Raw genomic sequence first — 19,309 nt, 5'->3', positions numbered from 1 at the left:
TCCTAGTCTCGAACTTGATAGCCTCGGCGTGTGCTTTTACGAAGGCATCTGCAAGCATAGGAAACGAGTCAATAGAAATAGGAGGTAGGTAGTGATACCATATCATATCTCCCTTTGACAGAGTTTCCTCGAACATTTTTAGCAGTACAGACTCAATCTCATCATCCTCCAAGTCGTTCCCTTTGATGGCGCACGTGTAGGAGGTCACATGCTCATTTGGGTTGGTTGTTCCGTTGTACTTAGGAATCTCGGGCATGAGGAACTTATTAGGGATCGGCTTTGGAGCTACGCTTGGAGGAAAAGGTTTTTGAGCAGGCCTTTTAATATCGGCGATGCTCTTGGGATTTGGTTGACCCTGGAATTGTAGGTTTCCACCTTTTTATCATTGGCTTTGATTTTCTTCTCTCCCGATTCTACCCGTTTTGTCAGCTCCTCGAGCATATTTATGATCTCGGGGTTGGTCTTCGATTCATTCTCATTCGTCCTCTCTGTGACCCGTTCATTTTTGTGGGTGACTTCCCGAGCTAGCTCGGGTTCAATTTTACTCGGCGCGCGGCTTTGGTTCTGCAACTGGGCTATCGCTGCCTGTTGAGCTTGTAACATTTTGAAGATTACCCGCAAATTGATCCCATCACCTTCACCGTTGTGTGTATTTTGGGCAGTCGATTGGACTTCCCTGCGGACGCTGTTCTTAGGATCGGTAGGCAAATTTGCATTGATGGACACATGCGAGCTAGTGTCGATCGGATCCGCGGCTGGAACTCCGCCGAGATCGACGGGGGGCACCTTGTTACCAGGTGCTACATCGTTGTTCTCACCATGGTGGCCGGATTTGGCATCCACATTTAGAGGGGCAGACTGGGAGTTTGACATTTCAAATTTTAACCTGGAATCAAAGATACTCCAAAGAACAAGTGTAAAATAGGGTGTGTTATGGGAATTTGTATCAAATTGCTGCTATTATCCTTAACCCCACGATGAGCGCCAAACTGTTTACCCTCAAAATCGGATAACAGTTAAATTTGTAAGTGATTTTAAGGATACACGAATTAATTTGATACAAAGCGATAAATTAAGTCAAATTGAACAAACAAAGATAAAATGGATTCAAACCACACGAGTAGGATAGTTTCGACCTTAGTGAAATATTCACCCTCGATCCGGGCTCGTTATGGACAACACTGATGAACAAGAGAAAGAGCTAATAATAGAGAAACTAATAATATATTGCTTTGGAATGTGTGTTACAATATGCTTAATGAATTATCGGATCCCCCTTTATATAGTAGGGGAGTCATACTCTAAGTATACAACTCTATAAAAGGTAAAAATATCTTATGTTTAATTGATTGTCGGTTCTACATCGATATGTGCCGAGATCCACGCCGTGATATCCGGCCGGTCACGGATATTATGGACTCTTATCGGCCATGCTTGATTACCTGGTGACGCTCTCCGAAGTCCTTCAGGTTTTAGGTCGGTCTTGAATCATGACCCCGACATTATCGAGGGTAGATGGTCGGCCCCCGTACTCTGACTCGAGGATATTCTTGCTTCGATTCCGATCTTTCGCAATCATATCTCGAGCTCGGTTTACCCTGTTGGAGGTTGGAGTGTATCATGAGCCTGATTTTTACCCGTACACAGATAGTCCCCTCATTTCTCGGAAAGTAAGCTGATGAGAAACGACATGAGCGTCCCGATTCCTTCTTCGATACACCGTGACATAAACGACAAAAATCCGAAACATCTCGTCAGTCATGTCAGAATGGAATTAAATGCATGTCAGCCACCGGTCCTGGAGGCGAAGCATCACGGCACCATAATAAATAACCCCTATTTCGTTCATTTTTTACTTTGCGTTAAACCGTCTACCCTCGTACCGTCAGGATTTCACTACTCTCTTTCACATTCTAGCATTCTTACCTCTGGTATTCAAGATTCCTTTGAGATTTTTACTCAACATCCACTCAAGCCAAAATATCTGAGCCTCCAGTTTTTAACCTTTTTCTATCTTATTCAAGATTTCTCTTAGAACAATGGACAAAACCTCAAAATCTGTTCCCCAAAAGGTTACTTCTACTTCCCAAACGACTGCCAAAACTACTTCCGATGTGGTCGACCTCGGAAGACCTGCTGCTAACGTGGCTATCGATGAACCGGCTCCTAAACTTCCCTTGAAGATGTTCATTCCCGGAGGTTGTTCGATCACTGACGGAGATACCCTCCCCGGTGCAGGGTCGGTGTGAAGAGGCATCGTGATTTATTTTCTCGATCACTGAAGATGATCTCCCCTTAGTCCGAAAGGATTGTAACTGGGTCGATAAAGACGTAGTAGTCCCCGACTCTAAGGAGGACATTATTACACACGTTGAGGGATATCTAAGTGTCTATACTTATCCATTTACACTGGGCCCGGTGGATCCGATCATCATAAACTTCTACAAGAGGTACGAGGTGTGTTTCGGCCAAATTCACCCTTCACTGTGGAGGATCGTGATCCTCCTTCGATTTTTTGTAAATAAAACCGATTCGTGTACCCTTCACTATCGATCATCTGCTCAGTTTATACAATCCCCGAATTCTCCGGGGGGAGGGGACTGATTAAGCTTGTTTCTCGGGCCAGCAAAGCCCTATTTTTGAGTATCGACGAGGACCGAGACCGAGGCTAGAAGGGTCATTCTTTCTGGGTGAGGACCTCAGATTTGATCCCGGCCGAATTCATGCCATTCCCCGAGAAGTGGAATACATTACGTAAGTAAATCTTTCCCTCGAATGTTGATTTCGTGTTGCATCCCTCTTTTGCTTATTGGTATTTGTGGTGGTGCAACTATCGCCCGTGTCCCAAATGTTATTCCTCGACTCTTGGAGTAGGTCGAATGTCTCGTTTCACAGATACCCTACTCCGAGCGCTCATGGCGAAAACTCTCAAAGGGTCGTTGGGAGGCCCGTTCCCATGGTAATATTTTTCCCGATTAGGTTGTGTTAGGCTTCCTCTCTCAGCACCATGTTCTCATTTTTTTCTTTACTTCCCTTTTGTAGGTTTGCCTAAGACCGTCGATCTTCGGCCCTCGGTTGGGGACGAGGACATACCTGCTGGTTCTTCCACTTCAGGACAGTCCGGGGCGACAGTAGGGGAGAAGAAAAGAAAAAGGGCTCCGAGTTCACCGAGCTCAGAGAAAAAAAAAATGAAAAGGAGGCTGGTTCGTAAGCCAAAAGAAACCTTAAACTCCCGAGTGCTTGACTCAGAATCGCTCCTCTGGCTCAGAGACAAGCCCGAGGAGGATGATATCTTCATGGCCCATAAGCTATCTGTCCTCGAGGAAAGGGTAGCAGCTGAGGGGGAAACGACTCAAGCTAATTCCCCCCAAGTTTGTAAGGCTGATGCCGAGGTAAGGGCCAAGGACTCGCGAGATGCCGGTCCTGCCCCGCCCGGCATTATAGATATATAGGGGTCACTTTCGTTCACTGAATCAATGTTCGATGAAGACCGAACGACGAAGGAGCGATCCCAGGAGGAGGTCCATAGATAGGATGATCCCCTCATAAGCTTTTTGACGGTATAGACTCATCCGCCACGGAGGATTTCACCGGATTGGGTGAATTAGAGGTATCGAAGAAAAGTCCTCTTTCGGCTGCTGGCGGGTCGAGATCGAGCCTGAGATTAACCAATTGGTTCCCCGCTCCGAGCATGGATCCTGGTCGGAAGCGGACTGTCGTTATCACCATTTCCGAGGATGCCCAAATCCTTTCTGCCCCTGTAGGGATAGCCAGTTACCTCCTGTGCCTGGTGACTGGAGAAGACCAGGCCAAAATTAACGATGTAGAAGCTCCATTCCTATTCAACGAAGCACAACAGGTGCTAATTCGGGTAACTCTTGATAATTCCTGATGATTCCAATATCTCTTCTGATATTTTAACTATTTTTTTGATAATTCTAATATCTTTTCTCGTATTTGAAGGCCTCGGTGCTCCACCGTGAGACTTTCTTCTGGTACCGGGATGAGCTGAACCAACTTGAGGTTGAAGTCAAAGAGCTTGCTGAGAAGAGAGGCATGTATAAGCTTCTCAGCAAGCAACGTGAAGGAGAAGTCAATAGCCTCCGAGGAGTTGGACATGACTCAGAAGGAGCACGCCGACCTGTTGGCACAGGTAAAAATCTTTGAAGTTAGTGATGATGAGCTAGGCACGGTGTCTAACGGTCAAAATTCATAGGTCCAGTAGAAGGTCGATCGGGTCGATCAGCTCCGGGATGAGATGGACGAAGTCAAGGCCATGGACGAGAAGTTGAAGGGCAAGATGGACCGGTTGGCTTCTGAAAAGGAAACAACCCGGGAGTAATTGGCCTTGGCAGAGGCCCAACTTTGATCGGTAAAGGAGAAGGCCGAGGTTCGGTCCCAGAAAATTGAGGAGATCCAGTCTCAACTGAGCTCGGTTGTTGCCGATTGGGAGACCCTCGCCAAAGAGCTTAAAGCAGCCAAGTTAGTGGCTGAAGCCAAGGTCGATGCTGATGAGATGGTGTCCCAGTACAAAGCCGATGCTGAGGCAGCTAAGGAATGCCTAAAGGCCATTGTCGATCCTGTGAAGTGGCAGTCCCGGAGGGAGCCTCTCGAGGAGGTTCATGCCCGGGGGTTCGATTTATCGGCCGAGCTTGAAAATGTTAAGACGCTCGAGGCCGAGGCTAAAAAGTTGGCGTACCCCGAGGATGAGGAAGATTCTGAGGACAATGAAGATTCCGATGGTCCCAGTAATAAAGCGGGCTCTAGTGAGGATCAGGCTTCTTAGGTGCCTTGTAAATTTTGCTTTTGTACTTTTGCATGCATAGTATATAGTTACCGTTACTCTTTTTATTATCATTATACATGTCACCGTAAGATACTATATATTGTTTTAGTGATGACATCATTAAGCTGACCACTTACGTGGGGAGACGTCATTATTCTTGAGCGATGTTTTGGTCTATATATACAAAGAGCCCTTTGCTAAACCACAACCCTTTCAAGTCCCACCAAAGTGATTTTGGTCTCTATATACATATGCCCCAAAAACCTACACGCCAATTAACATGGATTGCATTGAAAAAACCACCATTACTACTTCACAAACATTATCTTCCTCATCTTCTTTTGCCGGTGGAAGCACGACTGCTCCTTCATCACCTCCGCCAGTTGTTCCGATAACACCTTGTGCAGCCTGCAAAATCCTCCGCCGGAGATGCATCGATAAATGTGTGTTGGCACCGTACTTTTTGCCCACGGAGCCCCTCAAGTTTACCATTGCTCATCGAGTCTTTGGTTCAAGCAACATCATCAAATTGTTGCAGTATTTCTACGTTGATCATCTTTCTCAATTTTCACTTTGCATGATAATCAAAAGGGTTTTCGATTTGAACACATATAAGTGTTTATAGTCCACCAAACTGTATAAAAACCAGGTTCTCTATCAGTTCCCACGGTAAAAAACAGACCATAAATCCACGTTCTCTATCAGTATAGGGAACCAACTTCTTTATCTGTTCCCACAGTAAATCCACAGTAAATAAAGAATATGCGATATTTACGTGGAAAACTCCTTGCTATTTCTGTTGTTTTAAGCTGTCTGATTTAATTGTAAGTTATAAACTCAATCATAAATCTTCATTTGCATATCATATCTCAGTATATTCATTATTCATTGTTATATCACACGTTGTTGTTATTTTCCATATGTGGTACTGTTTGGGCTGAGTGAGATGAGATTGTGAGCCCTCAAGACTTGAGATGTTGATCATCATCATCATCATCATCATCATCATCATCATCATCATCATCATCATCATCATCATCATCATCATCATCATCATCATCATCATCATCATCATCATCATCATCATCATCATCATCATCATCATCATCATCATCATCATCATCATCATCATCATCATCATCATCATCATCATCATCATCATCATCATCATCATCATCATCATCATCATCATCATCATCATCATCATCATCATCATCATCATCATCATCATCATCATCATCATCATCATCATCATCATCATCATCATCATCATCATCATCATCATCATCATCATCATCATCATCATCATCATCATCATCATCATCATCATCATCATCATCATCATCATCATCATCATCATCATCATCATCATCATCATCATCATCATCATCATCATCATCATCATCATCATCATCATCATCATCATCATCATCATCATCATCATCATCATCATCATCATCATCATCATCATCAGGATCCGCCCCTCTGGAGTCTAACATACTAGCAGTGAGCACAGACACAATGATATGTATACACACGTTACAACCTATTGCAATCTAGGAATTAAACTCTTAATCTCTTACTCCTTACAATAACTCTATTGTAAGCCCTTTGTAATAACTCTATTACAAAGCAACAATCCTTGACTAACTCTAGTCAATCTAGGAATTAAACTCTTAATCCTTCACCCCTTACAATAACTCTATTGTAAGCCTTTTTCAATAACTTTATTACAAAGCAACAAACCTTGACTAACTCTAGTCAAGAAACTAAACCAAACAGTGATTTAAATCTGTCCTACAAAGATACTTCTTGAAAGTAGTGTAGGATTACAAATGAAAACAAAATAACAAAGACTCAACAAACCTAAGGACTTAAGATATCTTCAATCTTTGAATTTTGTCCTTGATGTTGCAGCAACTTTGTTCTTAAGAGGGGTGGTGGCTAGCGCTTGAGAGAATATCACTTTTTGGATTTTCAAGTGTTAGGCAAATGAAATCCTTTGTCTCATGTTGATAATATGTGTGTGTGAGGTAATCAGGGATGGTGCAACAAAGTTTCTTTTAGTTTGGACTTACCAAGATACAATTGTGCTGCTGTACTGCTTCCAGACGGTACAGTGCATCAACCTGCCAGATAATTATAGTGCAGTAACTTTTACAGTTGTAGAGTTAATTGCACGACGACCAGGAAAACTGATCCCTATATGTTCCCTCTGTTGTTCCCTTATCTGATTTCATTGAGAATTGAACTAGACATCTGACTAGTTACTCTGAACGCAAGGGAACTAATTGTATCAAGTTCCTTATCTGGTTCTCTTTTGAAGTTTGTCAAATCATCAAAATAAAAGACGCATAACTTATCAATTTCCCCTTTTTTTATTGATGACAAACTTAGAATTGATATTCCCCCTGAGAACCAGATCTCCACATTATTCCCCCTACGAATCAGCCATATTCCCTCTGAGAACCAGACCAAAAGAACTGATCACAACTGGTTCCTCGAGACTGTTTGGCAAATCATCAAAACACAAAATATCATAACTTATCAATTTTCCCCTTTTTGATGATGACAAATCCAGAATTGATATTCCCCCTAAGAATTAGATTCCTTACATCTACTGATCACATCTCGTCCCTACCTGGTAGGGCTGCTTATCGGGCATTTATTTACTCTTAACGATTCAGCTAATCCGTTATCGACTTTTAAATGTATTAATCAGCTAGCCACCCGATAAGATATCAGGCAGATTGGTATCGGTTTAGCTATTATCGGGCGGTTTATCGGCCTAGTTGAATCTGTATTATAGAGGCCTATTTTGGTCCTTCGTTTACATTGTTATTAGTAAATATGAGCAAAAAGCTAGTTTACTTTGCATGTATTCCCACCATTTTTCACCGTTACCTTCAATGGTCGTAAAACACATGCTATTGCTTGTTACTATCTTCCTTTGGCCAACAATCTAGTCTATCTGGTGGCATTAGGATCCATTTACCTATATATTTATAACATACACAGAAGGAGATTGTTGGCATGTTATAGGTTTGAGCAACATCAAAAAATAAAAAATCTCCAACAGTGGATAAGGGGAACCGTGGATATAACGGGTTAACGGTTTATCCGATAATAAAATTGAATGATCCGCCCCCAAACCGATAAGCCGTTAATAATAAAATTTAAATCCGTTAAATCGATAACCCGATACCAATAAGACATTAAGCCACTTTTGCGGTTAGGTTTTCGGTTTCGGTTCAGTTTTGAACACCCCTACTACCTGGTTCCTCGAGAACGTTTGGCAAATCATTAAAACATGAAATAGCGTAACTTAGAGAAATTTCCCCCTTTTTGATGATGACAAACCCAAAATTGATGTCGCCCCTGAGAACCAGATTCCTCATATGTTCCCCTATGGATCAGACCTATAATCAACATGTTATCAACAATGTTCCCCGTGCGAAGCAGAGCTGTCGTTGAAAAGAATAACAGAAGAAGCACAACCAAAAAAGAAGTTCAGCAACATTAACTCATGCCACTTGGGCAACACATCATAAACAATAACAAGAACAATAAGTGAATGTCATTGCACAAAATAGAGTGATTGCCCATGGTAGAGTAATTATAACAAAAGCACAGTAGTTTCAACAATACATAATATGACAATTTAAACAATTAAAGTACCAATGTCATCAAACATAGGGATCAAAATCATATAGGAATTCGAGGGAATTTTGAAGGAGTGAAAGACATGGATCACTGGGCAGGAAGAAAAGTAAGGGGCTAAGGCCTTGATGAGCCTGTCCATTCGTTCATTCACAATCCTTTGATCAATGATTATCTGCTCTCTCAGATCCTCCACCTATTTCCTCAATCTTTCATTCTCACCCTTCAATTGAGCATTCTATTCTGCCAAGGGTCCACGGGAACCTGGTTCTCTACCTATCTGAGCAGGCTGAACCATCAATCAGATCACCAAGAATCTCCCCAAGCTTCTCCTTATCAAGAACAAACTCAGTCTCAGTTTTTACTTTTTTTTCATAAACGTTGGGACTTGGAGGAACAAAGAGGTGATTCTATTTTTGGAACTCAACAATGTCAAGAAGTTCCTCCATTTTTCAGCAATATTATAGTCAACACTGTGCCTAACAACACTTTTTGAGACATTAGAGTCTTCTACCTCTCCAAACCCGATAACTCAACCTTTTACTTTTGTAAGAAACCAGGTTCCTCACCTCACACTACCCTTTCTTTTTCCTGAGTGGCCATCTCTCCCTTCTTCTTCTCAATCTGTTCACCCTTATCATATGTTGCATCTTTCTCAGGCTGACTTACTTTTCTCCAGTTTGATTTTTTTTTGAATTCTTTCTCACGCATGAAGATTTTTCGACTTCATTCTCTCTTCTATATTCACCACATCAGCAGGTCACGCCACTTTATCATCAATATGTTTTACTGGATCAGAAGTTCGTTTAAACACAAAGATAAAAAAAGAAGTCATCATCAAAATTAATATTCTGAGATGGGCTAGAGGGATCAGGTCCCTCATTCAGTTCCCCTTTTTCCAATACATTCACCAATTCCTCCATCCTTCAAGGCTTCTACAAACCCAGCAACAATTTCAGCCTCACTCTCTAGAAAATTAGATCTACCACGTTCCCTTTCAGTTAAAGTCCCCTCAAAATCTACCAAAGACTTCTTGGGATTTTGATTCAGATGGAGTTAGAATTTTGAAAGATGACAGAGTTGGGTTCACTTTTGATATTTGGATAGAAGGATTCTTTTTGAGACAAGGTTGATTTTGGTTTTGAAGAAAAGAATCAGTTTTGGTTGGGTGTGAGAGAAGAAAATGGTTTTTTGGGGAACGTATCAGATCAGAAAAGGTTTAGCATTTTGGAATTCAAAACTTTGGAGAGAGGTGGGAATAAATTAATGACATGATACTTCAGCAGTTTAAAAAGGCATATAAGTATTGAAAAGACTACTAACCTGAGTAAAATAAACCATGTTCCTTGACTGTTTTTGAAAATTTGAGCAAAAACTCCTAGAAATGCAATGTCACTCTTACTTGTTTTGTTTTGAAACTGCCATGTATGTATACCTGTAACAGTATAGATTTAATTTAGATGTCGCCAAAAAATACTTTTTAGCATTGTACCTTTCCTTCTTAACATAGCCAATCATCGAGGGATCAGGTCCTTAGTTAAGATTGATCAACCCCAACTCCAGACGATTTCTTTCAAAGTGTTCCCTGCTCGGTGTCTTGGTAAAAATGTCTGCTACCTGGTCCTCCGTCTTCCTGAACTTCATACAAATTAGTCCCTCTTCAGCATTATTCCTCAAAAAGTGATGTCGCACATCAATGTGCTTTGTCCTCTTGTGTTGTACCGGGTTCAAGCTGTAAATACACCAAAATTTTCAAGATGTTGCTTGATCTATAGTAGTTGAGCACAACAAGTAGCAACCACGTATTCAACTTCAGTAGTTGAAAGAGCCACAAAGCTTGTTTCTTTGTACCCCATGAGATCAAGCATGACCCCGAAAAATGTGCCATTCCAGATGTGCTCTTTTTATCCACTAGGTATTCAACATAATCAATATCAGCATATCCAACCAAGTCAAAATTATCTCCTGAAAATAGAGGAGGACCAGGTCCTGCATTCCCTTAGGATACCTCAAAATTCCTTTGGTAGCCTTCAAGTGCGATTCTTTTGGGCTAGGTTCCAATCATTGTTCTATTTGAAGGCCTATGGACCAGGTGCCACACTTTGTTCCTCCTAAACTGATGGAGTTCTTCTTGCATAGCAGCTATCCAGTTAACATTTTTCAATGCTTCTTTGATGTTCTTAGGCTTGATTTGAGACAAGAAGGCTGAGAGGGCAAACATGTTCCTTGCCTTAGATCTAGGTTGAATACCAGAGTCTAAGGGTGTGATTATATTTTGAAGGGATGTGAACTCTTTTGCTTTTAGTTGGATACTTGAACTTCAAAATTTAAAGGACTAGGTTCCTCCATATTTGAAACATCATTGATATCAACAGAATTATGACTTCCACTCTTTTGTTCTGCATCAGGAGTACCTAATGCAGCATCGACAACCCTATGTTCAGCTTCAGTCGAGGTAATAGAGGGACCAGGTTCTTCTGTGCCTTTTGGAGATTTTGATGCATCGCTCTTCTTGACTTGACTCATCAAATCAGTCTTTCCATTTGCAATATCTATAGCTTCACCAAGAGCATTTGTAAATTCTCCATCTGCATCTTCTTTGTTATGTGACCCTTTGCCACCATTATTGAGAATAAAATATTTTGCATCCAAAGGCTCTCGGGTAAGTCGGCTTGGGTTTTCTCCCATTGAGAAGTTTATAGAGAGACTTTTCAAGAAGGGACCTGATCATGCACTTGTTAATCAAGTAGCAAGCAGTGTTGAATGCTTCAGCCCACAGACCAGGTCCTCCATAACCAACTTTTTCAGCAAATAAAAACTCCCATGCCCCAGTCGTCTGTGTCATAACTCTGCATCATCATCAATGATACTTAGGCATGTTAAATCACCACCATTCAGTGAATCAAGGTCTGTAACATAGATGTTCTTGAACCTTTTGGCTATCAATACCATTTCACCAGCTTTGAGATTGGTGAAAGTGCATGATTTGGACAAGAAGTTCACTTTATTTTTCCTTATCACAGATTTGAGACACACTTAACGAGCTATATTTCAAGCCATTCACATAGTATACATTATCAATTGTATGGGAGTGTGTTTTGCCAATACAAAAAATATAGCTTTTCTTGCCGTTTCCAAAGGACACACTCCCAACTTGGAAGGCCTAAAGTTAGAGAAAATCATACATTCTTTCAGTCATATGCTTAGAGTAGCCGCTATCCATGTACCATTTTTTGACTGCTACCTCTCACTCCAACCTGCACACGAAATCACTGGTTAGACTTAGGAACCCAAGGCAACTTGGGTCCTTTATAATGATAAAATGGGCGGATCAACCTTCTTTTCGCCCATGTAGGAAACACATATTTTCCTCTTAGAGGACCAGGTTCCTCAACAATATGCTTCTTTTCAACAAAAACTTTATTTTTCTGTAGAGACTGAATTTTAACTTTACAAGAGTCCTAGTAATGACCAGTTTGACCACATTGAGTACACAGCCAATTATCAGCCACGGTTACATACTTGCTATGGGGATTATATGAGGTTTTAGCCTTTTGGAACCCGATTCCTTTCATGTTTCCACCATTACTCTTGTACAGAGACGTTATTACATCAGGGGACCAGGTCCATTTAAGTGACTTATCAAGATCATTTTTAACCCTTTTCAGATCGTCCTGAAGTTGTCTATTTTTTTTCAAGCTCAACAACAAGACTTGTTTTAACTTTCTTAATCTCACTCTCAAGATCAAGTTGAGCCTCACTAGCCACTTCTTTACCCTTAGGGGTGTCCATCCATTGTTTTATTTGGTTTTTCAACAAGGTATTTTCTCTAGTTATTTCTTCCACTTGTTCCTTTAAGTCTACAATGGAAACTACTATATCATCACTCTCTTGTTCTATGTTACCAATTTCTTCAATTAAAGCATTTTTCTTATTAATGAGGCTATGATAGGCATCAATCAACACATTTGCTAAGGACATCAATTTTTTCTTAGAGTAAGTTTTCAAATTTCTTTGAACATCAAGAAAACTTACCTCATCTTCCTACTAATTCTCATCATCATTAGATTTGGTCATGAGTGCAAAGATTGACTCATATTTTGAAGATCCATTGTCAACAACCATCATTGATGTATCTCTTTGGTCATCTTCTTCTTCAGATTCACTGGAGGAATCTTCCCAGGCAGCCATGGCTTGCTTTACCATGTTGTCAGCAACATCTCTTCTTTTGAACTTTCTGTCAGGGACCTGGTTCCTCTTAACCGCCTTATCAGTGTTGGTTTTGTAATGATTCTGCTTATGAAGAGGACAGACTTTAATGAAGTGTCTAGGATTTCCACACATATGACATCAATTATTTCCTTTGAAATTCCTGTCGGAACTTCCTTTCTTTGGGATCCCACCATTTCTACAAATTAACTTTTGAAATCTTCGAGTGAGATACGTCATGTCAGATTCATCACTACTTGAGTCGATGTGGGCAGCTTTGAGAACCAGGTTCTCCTTCTTGGGCTCTCTTGTTTCAAGATCTTTCTTTCTCTTCATCTCATAGGTTTTGAGATTTCCAATGAGTTCATCAATGGTCAGCTTCTGCAGATCCTTGGCACTAGTGATAGAATTCACTTTACTTTCCCAGAAACATGGTAAAACATTAAGTATTTTCCATACCAGCTTGTTTCATGGGATGACTTCTCCAAGGGAGTGAAGCTCATTGATAATGGAGGTGAAATATGTGTGCATATCCTGAATAGACTCATCCTCAGTCATCTTGAAAAGCTCATACTCAGTAGTAAGCATATCAATTTTGGACTGCTTAACCTGAGTAGTTCCCTCATGGGCAGTTTGAAGAGCTTCCCAGATCTCCTTAGCAGACTGACAAGCTGAGATGCGGTTGTATTCATCTGGTCCAATGCCACAAACAAGAATCTTCTATGCCCTGAAATTCTTCTCTATAGACTTTCTATCAACATCGTTGTACTCTTTTCTTGCTTTTGGGACTGTACTGTTCCCTCACCAACAGTTTTCATGGGAATAAAAGGTCCATCACAGATTACATCCCACAACCCTGAGTCCTGATAAGTGGGGATTTTGACTACTTATTTGTGCCCTTTTTACTTTTGTTTTAGTTCAAAAATGCTTAAAGGTATTCCCGATAACTGATAAAATATGATTTCTTGCAGGAGTATTGGAAAATGAGCCAAAACAATGAAATTCAACTCAAGAAGGAGTATTTTTGGATAAGGACAAAACCAAGCAAAAAGGGTAAAGTGCGGACCGCAGAATTTTGTCTGCGGCCGCAGATCATGAAGGGATTTCTCTTAGAGCTTCTTTGAAAAGTGCGGACCGCACAATCAAGAAGTGCAGACCGCACTATTATTGTGTGGCCGCAGAACTCAAGAGTGCGGCCGCTCTCAGAAATGTGTGGTCCGCAGAACCTGAAGAAGTGCGGCCGCAATTCAGAATTGTACAGCAGCAGAAGTCCCTCCTGTCAAGCTATGCATCAAAGTACAAACCGCACACAGAATTGTGCGGCCGCAGAACTTCCGAAAGGGCAATTTTGTCCAAAAATTTTAACTGTGTATAAATAGTCTCTTTTTGACAAAATTAGGTTAAGTTTGAACATCTGAAAGTTTGGAGCCGTTTTTATTTACCGCTTTAGGAAATTTTATGATAGTTTGTCTATTTTACATTGGAGTTTTATCTCTTTATCATTGAATATGAGTTTAATCTTCTATTCTTCTTTAATTTCTTCATTTTTATCTATGAGTAGCTAAATTTTTAACTAGGGTTGTGACCCAACCCTAGTGTGGGTACCTAATGGGTGTTTGATTTAGGGCTTGTTTATGGTTGGGTGTGTAATATTTAGCCTAGTTCTTGCTTTAATTATAGAATTAATAGTTGCAAATATTGATTCAAGACTATTTGACTTAGTCTCTACTTGAGAAAGAGAAACTGAGTCTAGAAAAACTTGGCAAACAAGAAATTGGGGTGAACTCAAGAAATTGATAGTCCCAATTAAAGAGTTGAATCTAGAGATAGTAAAACCCGACTTGAGCATCTATTAACTGTTTTGTGATTTACCCATTTGGACTTGAGAAAGCCAAATTGGGAAAAACCACTGTATTACCGAGAGGTATTGAGTGGGTAATTGCGTGTTGATTGTTATATTACACCCCGACCTACCAAACCTGACCTAAAGCCCACAACCCGTTAGGAAAACACCTAGGAGTAAGTCACAACCCTAGATCTTTTACATACTTGAAAAACAACAACAAAAATATTATTCTCTACCTTTACATTTGCAAACCGTAGCATAATTTAGAAGTAGAATCAAAACACAGTTTGTGGAAGTGCATCTTAGACACTTTACGTGCTTAGTCCAAATATATACCTAATCCCATCTACGCTCCCTGTGAATTCGATCCCGACTCCTAGTTGGATATTATTATTGCAATCGACTGCGTCACAACCCCAAAATAAGGTGTGATTTGGGCCAGATCAATTTTTGGTGCCGTTGCCGGCGAGCATAAAAACAGATTTAGCTATATATTTGGTTTTGTGTGTGAATTGTCTTCTTTTCCTTCCGTGTTACTAATCTTTTTGGTGAAACAATTGTAAGTGAAATAATGGCTCTCAACAACAATGATCCTCTCAGAAACATGCCTTTGGGGGATGTGGACGTGGAAGATGACCAAGTTGAAGAGGTTCCTCCTGAACCTCAAGCAAATAGACGAGGCCGACCGCCTCAAGACAACGTTCCCGTTCCACCCCCACCTCCACTAAGAGCGGCTCCACACTGGGTGTTGCCGACTGAAGGGTATGCAAGTGCCAAGTTCTTTTCTCCCGGGCATATGGCTACTCTTAAAGATGAGATTTTAGCATTCAAACAAGAACCCAATGAGCCTTTGCATGATATATGGGAGAGGTATCGAACTATGGTGAAAGAGTGCCCGAACAATGACATGACTGAGGCTATGATTCAACAAACTTTCTATAGGGGGATCAATACTACCAATCAATGCGTGGTCAACCAACTTGCCAGTGGAAATTTCATGACAACACCATATGCCGAAGCTTGTGAGATCTTAGATGAAATGGCGGATACTTCATCGGCATGGAAAAGTAGAGCAAATGTTCCTCAAGGTGATCCAAATGTGATTCACCTACATAAAGAATTACATGATCATGGGCAAGCAATTGCCGAGTTGACTACCACAATGAATCAATTAGCCAAAGCTCAACTTCAACAAGTTCAAGGCCCTAAGCAAGTAAATGCAATGGAAGGAGTAAATATGATGGTGAACAAGCGAAGGCAAAAGGGTCAACAAGTGCAAAATCATGCGGAATAATATGTGCAAGAATACAGTGGGTTTGACCAAGATGAATCTTACAATGAAAAGAGGAGGAAGTACGATATGTGAACAACTTCCAAGGGCAAAGAAACAACTCTTAAGGCCCGAATCAACAAAAATGGCGATCTCAAGGTAATCAAGGGAATTGGAACAATCAAAACAACCAAGGTAATTGGAATGGTCAAAACAATCAAGGGAATTGGAACAATCAAAACAACCAAAGCAATTGGGGTGGCAATAGTCAAGGATATTGGGGAGGCAACAACTAAGGGGGATGGAACAATAATCAAGGGAATCGGGGGTTGGGTTTTCAAATGCCCCCGATGTATCAACAACCAAGCAACCCGCCTCCTTACCTTCCCATGGTCATAGCTCTTCCAACAATGAGATGAGGAGAATTGAGAACATGTTTAAACAAATGATGGAGAAGAATGCCTACTCCGATGCTCAACTAGCCTCTCACAATACTTCAATTCGCAATTTGGAAGTTCAATTGGGGCAAATCTCGCAAGCTTTAAACACTCGTCCTAAGGGGGAACTACCAAGTGAGATGGTGGTGAACCCGAAGGGTGGGAATTACACGGGACATGCCATGGCTGTGACTACAAGGAGTGGAAAAGGTGAGGATGTAACCACCTCAAGTCAAAGAAAAAATGTGGATGATGAACAAGTGATTCAAGAAGATGATATTCCAAATAGTGTGGTGCAAGAAAATGACAAAAGGAGAATTGATATTGATGAAAATGTGGAGGAGACTCAAGAAGAAGTGAACCTGTCTAGGGAACACATTGTTGACATACCGAAACTGGTAGTGCCAAAGGCTATGGCACCAATGCCAAGGCCTCATCCTCCATACCCTCAAAGGCTTGCCAAGCAAAATGGCGAGAACCAATTAAAAAAAGTTCATTGACATGATAAAGAGCTTATCTATTAATATGCCATTGGTTGAGGCTTTGGAGCAAATGCCCGGATATGCAAAGTTCATGAAGGATTTGATGACAAAGAAGAGGTCGATGAATTGTGAGACTATAAAGATGACACATCAAGTGAGTGCAATTGTGCACTCAATGGCTCCTAAATTGGAAGATCCCGACACTTTCACAATCCCTTGCACCATTGGAAGTGCCGACTTTGCCAAAGCTCTTTGTGATCTAGGGGCGAGTATCAACTTGATGCCCTACTCGGTTTTCAAAACATTAGGGATTGGGCAACCAAGAACCACTTCTATGAGGCTACAAATGGCGGATCGTACTATGAAGACACTATTGGGTATTATTGATGATGTGTTAGTTCAAGTTGATAAGTTCATCCTCCAGGCAGACTTTGTGATTCTTGATTGTGAAGTGGACTATGAGGTGCCTATTATTTTGGGTAGACCTTTCCTTGCTACGGGGAAGGCACTTGTTGATGTGGAAGCTGGCGAGCTCACCTTCAGGGTGGGTAATGAAAAGGTGGTTTTCCATGTGTGCAAATCTATGAGGCAACTGAATAGCAATGAAGTTTGCTCGTTTGTGGACTTGGTGACCGAGGTGATTTTTGATGATGCTAGTGCCATGATGAATGTTGATGATACTTTGGAGGCTGTATTGCTTAATCATGATGATGATGAGAAAGATGGCTATGTGGAATGTGTGAATGCATTGCAAGGAATGGGGTCGTACACTTATGAACCCCGCAAATTATCCTTAGATCTTGAAAACTGGAAGACTCCTCCAACAAAGCCCTCAATCGAGGAGCCTCCCACTTTGGAGTTAAATCCATTGCCTCCACATCTCTGGTATGAATTCCTTGGCCTGTGTTCTACTTTACCGGTTATTCTTTCCTCTTGTTTAACTAACGTGCAGGTAGACTCTACTTTGGCGGTGCTACAAAAGAGGAAGAAAGCTATCGGATGGACATTGGCAGATATTCAGGGTATAAGCCCCGCCTTTTGCATGCACAAGATTATTTTGGAGGAGGATGCCAAACCCTCCGTTGAACATCAAAGAAGACTAAATGAAGCAATGCAAGAGGTGGTAAAGAAGGAGATCATAAAGTGGTTGGATGTCGGGGTTGTTTACCCCATTTTCGATAGCTCGTGGACCTCTCCGGTGCAATGTGTCCCAAAGAAAGGGGGCATAACTATGGTCACCAATGACAAGAACGAGTTGATTCCTATAAGAACGGTGACCAGGTGGAGAGTGTATATGGACTATCGCAAGATCAACAATGTCACAAGGAAATTTCATTTCCCACTTCCCTTCCTTGATCAGATGCTTGATAAGTTCGTCGGTCGTGCTTTATATTATTTCCTTTATGGATATTCCGGCTACAATCAAATTCTTATTGCTCCGGAGGACCAAGAGAAAACTAATATTACATGTCCCTATAGTACTTTTGCATTCTCGCGGATGCCATTTGGGTTGTGCAATGCACCAACGACTTTTCAACGGTGTATGATGGCTATCTTCACCAACATGGTGGAGGATTTTCTTGAGGTCGTCGTGGATGATTTTTCTGTGGTTGGGAATTCCTTTAATGATTGCTTGACAAACTTGGATAAGGTCTTGGCAAGATGTGAGGAGATAAACTTTGTGCTCAATTGGGAGAAGTGTCACTTCATGGTCGAGGAAGGCATTGTCCTTGGCCACAAAATTTCAAAGAATGGTATTGAGGTCGATAAGGCTAAAATAGAGGTGATTTCTAAACTCCCACCCCCTACATCTGTGAAGGGAGTGAGGAGCTTCTTGGGTCATGCGGGGTTCTATCGCCGTTTCATCAAGGATTTTTCTAAAGTGGTGAACCACTTGTGTAATCTTTTGGAGAAGGATGCCAAATTCTATTTCAACGAGGATTTCATGAAGGAATTAGAATTGCTCAAGTTCAAAATTGGCTACTACTCCTATTATCACCGCACCAGATTGGAGCTTACCTTTTGAGCTCATGTGTGATGCCAGTGATGTGGTGGTCGGAATAGTTTTGGGCCAACGTATCAACAAAATCTTCCATCCAGTCTACTATGCTAGTAAGACCATGAAGGATGCTCAAGTCAATTACATAGTGACCGAAAAAGAGCTCCTTGTTATTATCTTTGCTATGGAGAAGTTTCGCCCGTACTTGATGGGTACAAAGGTGATTGTCCACACCGATCATGCGGCGCTTCAGTACCTAATGAGCAAAAAGGATTCAAAGGAGAGGTTAATGCGGTGGGTGCTTTTATTGCAAGAGTTCGATCTCGAAATTCAAGACCGCAAAGGCAGTGAAAACCAAGTGGCGGACCACTTGTCTCGCTTGGAAGAGTAGGGGAGGCCACATGAAGGCCTTGAGATTAATGACTCCTTCCCCGACGAGCAACTTCTAGCCTTTTCAATGACCGAGATGCCATGGTTCACCGACTTAGCAAATTACCTTGTGAGTGGTATTGTACCGAATGAGTTCTCTTCAAACCAAAGGAAGAATCTCAAACGAAATTGCCTTGACTATTATTGTGATGAACCGTATCTCTTTTGGATTTGTACTGATGGTATGATTC

At 41.3% G+C, this 19,309-nt stretch overlaps 1 pseudogene; it reads left to right on the top strand.

The window, feature by feature from the left end:
* Nucleotides 1-5,066: 5,066 nt before the first annotated feature.
* LOC142168241 (LOB domain-containing protein 1-like) overlaps nucleotides 5,067-19,309 on the top strand; it is a 33,050-nt pseudogene continuing 18,807 nt past the window's right edge.

Source organism: Nicotiana tabacum, chromosome 13, assembly GCF_000715075.1.
Source record: "Nicotiana tabacum cultivar K326 chromosome 13, ASM71507v2, whole genome shotgun sequence".
Classification (NCBI taxonomy): Eukaryota; Viridiplantae; Streptophyta; class Magnoliopsida; order Solanales; family Solanaceae; genus Nicotiana; species Nicotiana tabacum.
Note: the sequence above shows the minus strand (reverse complement) of the source record. Positions and strands in the feature narration are given on the sequence as shown.